At 31.7% G+C, this 5,705-nt stretch overlaps 1 long non-coding RNA gene across 1 annotated transcript; it reads right to left on the bottom strand.

Annotated features, from left to right (window-relative positions):
• Positions 1-769: 769 nt before the first annotated feature.
• LOC146729500 (uncharacterized) lies at positions 770-1,204 on the bottom strand. The gene is made up of 2 exons (XR_014928087.1): positions 1,153-1,204; positions 770-821 (listed from the first exon to the last, which is right to left on the bottom strand). It is a non-coding gene; the product is annotated as an uncharacterized LOC146729500 (long non-coding RNA).
• Positions 1,205-5,705: the final 4,501 nt, after the last annotated feature.

Raw genomic sequence — 5,705 nt, 5'->3', positions numbered from 1 at the left:
CCAAAGGAGAAGATCAACCCAACCACTACACCAGAGTCTGGATGACACTGTCCTGTCAGACAGCGAAGAGCTCCACATAGATTATATTTATAGTTTAAAAAAAATAAATTAAAAAATATGATTGTACTGTGTTCAGGGCAGAATAAACCCTAGACAATCATAAGAAGTTCAGAACAGTCTACTTCTGTCTTCTTTTTCAAATTAATTTATACGGAAGTGATTTATATGTACATGCATGATTGTTTTTTATTCAATATTATTCATTGAGTTTATTGTTATTATTTGACATTATATTCATCAAGTTTTTATCGTTATTATTCGATATTATATACATTGATTCTCGTTTTTCATCGCTCATATATACTTGACTTTCATATCTCCAAATTGATATTATCTGAGACTGACATTAGAATTAGTGAAAAGGAATGTAGTGTATTAACCTTGTATGACCTAAATATGACATCATCACATTAGCATATCAATGACGTGTAATTCTATATATGGAGATGTTCATTTGAATAAATCGTGTTCCTGTTCTAATGGCCGACTGGTGTTTGTTTACTCTATGCTAGTCCTCAATGTACGGACATAGACAGCACATAATGTCTAATGTATGTACCAAGTTTGAACAAAATCCATTCATAAACGACCAAGATCCGGTTCTGAAATGCCAGAAATACTTAATTTTTCAGCACAAAAATGGCCGTCATTCAGCCATCTTGAATAAATCTTGAAACAAATTTCAATTTACTTGCCATATTTCAACATATTTTTCTGCTGTTTTCCCAGCAACAATGAAATTAAACATTCAATGATCTGATCTGTAAGAAAAGGAAAATAAAAACCATTTAGAGTGACATTCAGAGTATATCAAAAATAATTCTCAAAATTTTCTGATTTTCAAAAAAAAACAATTAGTCATGTGATCAAAGTGATCAGACAGAAATTGGGACTAAATACAAAACATTTTATTTGTATCTTAAAACAATTTAACATTCAGAAAAATTGAACTTTATGGAGATTCTAAACTGCTTGATAGCTAGCATAGTTTTTGATAAGTTACAATCACAAGAAACTATGTGGATACCAGATTCAATAATGATTTACAGATGGTAAGCATACTTTGTACATCAAAATATTTTGCATGCTTACTCTCATTTGTGTTTAGAACCCATATCTGTCAGGTGGACGGCGCGTACGAAGAGGATATCGTCTGAGTCGATGGGCTGGATCAGCTGGATCTGGTTGTGGCAGCAGGACTGGCTGTAAATTGAAGAAAAATATTATATAAATTTCAGCAGTCAAAAGTTGCATGCAATTTGCTGTTCATCATTTCATAAAACTAAATAATACAGCTTGCTAATAATAGATCAACATATACTATGAAGGAGGCGGCCAATTTTTGAAATTCTGAAATGTGTACGACTATATATATCAAGCTACGTAAATATAACAATTTCAAATCTGAATACTCTTTGGAACCATATTTGGAATATGTAAATAATGTCAAACACAGAGTTGCCATCACTAAATTCAGAATTTCTGCACATAAACTAGCAAATAATATACTGACACATAAACTACCAATAGAGAAATTAAGGTATTTACAAGTACCACCAAAGGAAAGGTTATGCATGCTATGTGATGATCTAGCTGTTGGCAATGAGATGCATGCTTTCTTAGATTGCAGGAACCCAGAGATGGAATCTGCTAGGTGCAAATTTATGAGAGCAATCTTAATGCACAAAGAATTTCAAAGTTTGCCTAAGCAGATCATGTTTAAGAAACTGATTAGTTCAAAAGATAGTTTCATTGCCAGCAATCTAGGAGTCTATATACATAAAATTTATGCTAATTTTTAATTTTTATTTTATTATTGTTGTATTTGTGCGTTACTATGTTGGTTTTTGGCCATAAGTTATGTAATTTCTTACATTATTCTGAGTCAAATAAAATATTCTATTCTATCATATTGATTCAATATGAATATCAGAATAAAACAAGTACAATGTATTGACTGGCTTTATTCAGGTATGTCCATTTCTACCATGGGAATTTGAGTCATCTACAAAATCAGTCTATAGACTTATTTTTTGGGGAGACTCGATCAAAATCGCTTGGAGGAAATAAACACATGATATTACCCTCATGGCCAGACAATAATTTTTTTTATCACATCATATACTGACACTTTTTTTACTATTATTTTGGCAATCCATGAAGACTTTCAGCACGTGATGTTTTACAAAGTCAGTCAAAATGAGTCTACAATGATGTATTCAAAAGAAAGCTTGATATTTGCACCATGTCAATTTTAGTGAATACTTTTTAAAAGATATTATTAATATACACATTCTATGTTGAAGAAATTTGAGGACCAAAATGGCCACCAGTCAGCCATATTTGATCAAATGTGAAGAAAATTCATGTGCACTTGTATAAAGCCTGACATGGTCTTTTTATTAAAGTTTGAATGTGATTGGTCAAAGCATGTCTGAAAAAATCGCACTAAAAAGGTAACGCATTCTGCACAATTAATCTACTTGGGACACTGTCAAATCTGACAACTTTTGGTAATGATATTTTGAGGTTCTTTTATATCAAACGCTGAATGAAAATGAAATACAAATTGATTGTCAGGTGTGACAGGATTACTATTATATCCAAATAGATCTCAATCTCAAGTAGACCAAATATTAGATACTAAATTAGCACAATTGTACTAGACTAATTATAATTGAAAGTGAAAGCAATAGACGAAGTCTGTATGACAACCTGGCCAACTTTGTAGCTGAGATGCATTCACCTCACTATTATTTGAAATAAACTTTTATTGTGTTGACCACTGTATTGACAGCTTTAGCATCCAGACATGTGATTTATAGTAAATTCAGCAAGAGTAACCCAAGGCCAAGCTGAAAATATGCTACTACAGTTCAGCATTGAGTAGAGTGTCAGGTCATTTTTATCAGCAGCAACACACAAATCATACTCTACTCCTACAATTCATATGCTTCAATGTTTTATGCTTACGTCAGTTCTATTTTTAGTAAATCATTAAACTACTTACTGTACTCACTCACCAGACATTACTGCTACATAATAATTTTGATGTGTTAATGCAAGAAATATTTTCATCAGTGGTACAATGCTAAATATGGTACATATTAAACTTACTGCAGTGATGTCTATTCCCAACTCCCGCTGCCACCTTCGTTGGTCTAACAGGATACGACGTGCAATTCATTGTTCAGCTGTGCGACCATGATATTTTGGACAACCACTGAAGGATCTGTGGTGTGCGTATTTCCCAGTAGCATGTCCTATAGAAATAAAATAACATTTTTATCAGTTTAGGAATTGAATGGGACATTACAATACACACATTATTATATCAACTGGTTGCTTGGTTATTTTTTTTTTTTTGATAAATAGTTATTGATGAATTGTATTTTCATCTATTTTGTTTCCTAATATAGAATGATTTGAAATTATAAATAATTTCTGTCTGTCAATGACCTATTCACATAAGTTTACTAGCATGGCAGGGCAGTGGACTAGACTAGTTCAGTAGAACTATTTTCACAGTCCTCATCAGATTTTTTTTTATTTTATTTTTATCAATTTAACTACTTGTATTTTCATTTTTTTTCTGATGAAATAAACATACACTTTACATAACTTACTTGTCAACAATGAAGCACATTACATACAATAACAGTAAATTAGAGGAAGAAACTGATACTTTCTGACCATATGAACCATATAAGCAATGTACTCATAACAAGTTTAAACAAAATTTTGAATTTGAACCATATTTAGAACAAATCAAAAATGTGCTACACAGATTGAGCTTCACTAAATTACGCATTTCTTCTCACGTGTTGCCAATTGAAAAACTTAGATATAATAAAACACCTCCAGAGCAAAGGTTTTGTTTTCTATGTAATGAACAGGCTATTGGGGATGAATTCCATGTTTTACTCAATTGTAAAAATAGTCAGATTGTACAAGCTCATACTAAATTTGAAGCTAAATTACCAATTTATGATGACAACATTTGTAAGTTATCAAATCTTGAGAAATTTAAGTACTTGCGAGGAACTAAAAATTTATTGATTTTATTTCTAAGCTTTAGTTTAGTCTAATTTTGTTTGTTTTCTTCATACATACTAAATTTTGTGTCAAATAAAATATCTGTCTATGATGAGAATTCTTGCCACAAGATTATACATCTTAAATATTTTGTTTATAGTAATATATCACGAATATAAACATGTCAGGAATATGATTATGATGATTGTTTAACATTAAAATGATCAAACGAGTACTTGTCCAAATTGAGAAACATTGCTCTGGAAAAGCATCAATTAAAAGAAAATCAGCCATTTTGAATACATGTATATATATCTATAACATGATGTATAATGAATATATTAAATTTGAACATAAACAGTCAATGCATGTCAGAGATATGGCTTTAGAAGCCCATTCATTAAAACAAAATAGCCGCCAGTCAGCCATTTTGAATCAGATCTGTAAAATAAGATGACGTGCATCAGGAACCCGTAATGTCTAATGTATGTAAGTTTGAACAAAATCCATCCATAAATGCTTGATATTTGATGATTCTTTAGCACAAAAATGGCCACCATTCGACCATTTTTAATAGGATCGTCAACTATATATCTGAATATCTATGACATGATGAATAATGAATATTTAAAATTTGAACATAATAAGTCAAAGCAAGTCAGATGTATGGCACTAGAACCACAGTCAGCCATTTTGAATCTTATCTGAAAAACAAAATGATGTGCATCAAGGTCCTATAATGTCCAATGTATATACCAAGTTTGAACAAAATCCATCTGTAAACAGCCGGTAGATGCTTGATTTTGATGATTTTTCAGTACAAAAATGGCTGCCATTTGGCCATCTTGAATCAGATCATGAAACAAATTGATGTGCATATGAATAATATGTATAATGTATGTGTGAAATTTGAATGTAATTGGTCCAGATATGTCTAAGATACAGGTGTGGACGCACGGACATACAGACGTACAGACAGACAGACATACGTATGTACAAACAGACAGACATACGTATGTACAAACAGACAGACAGACATACGTATGTACAGACAGACAGACAGACAGACAGACAGACAGACAGACAGACAGACAGACAGACAGACAGACAAGTTGAATTTGTACATTAACTACACTATTAACTAACACTACCTATTAATATGTACACTAACTATTAATATAACATATTCTGAATAACACTCTTTCCTTGTACAGTCTAGATGTGCAGACAGACAAATGTGGGATAAAAATATTAAACTGATCATTGGATAGCATGAACAAAGGTCATACAAGATGTACAATTCAATTGATGTTCAGACAAAATAGTTTTTCATATTCTTACCCAGGCTATCACATGTTGGATCAGGGCATCTTCCTCTGGGCACATGCTACAAAAGAGATCAAAGCAATATTTAATGTATTGTATTAACTGTTGAAGTATGACACAGTACCAGGTAATCAATGTTACTGTATTATGAGGTTAGAACTTGAAATTATTTATTTCTAGAAGCCAGTGTATTTCAACAAACTGAAGACAAGTGGATAATACAGTTGATATGATGCCAGAGATATCAACCAATTCAGTAAGAAATATCAAGTGGTAAACTTTGT

The sequence above is a fragment of the Saccoglossus kowalevskii genome, chromosome 21, assembly GCF_978046115.1.
Source record: "Saccoglossus kowalevskii chromosome 21, keSacKowa6.1, whole genome shotgun sequence".
In the NCBI taxonomy this organism is placed as follows: Eukaryota; Metazoa; Hemichordata; class Enteropneusta; family Harrimaniidae; genus Saccoglossus; species Saccoglossus kowalevskii.
Note: the sequence above shows the minus strand (reverse complement) of the source record. Positions and strands in the feature narration are given on the sequence as shown.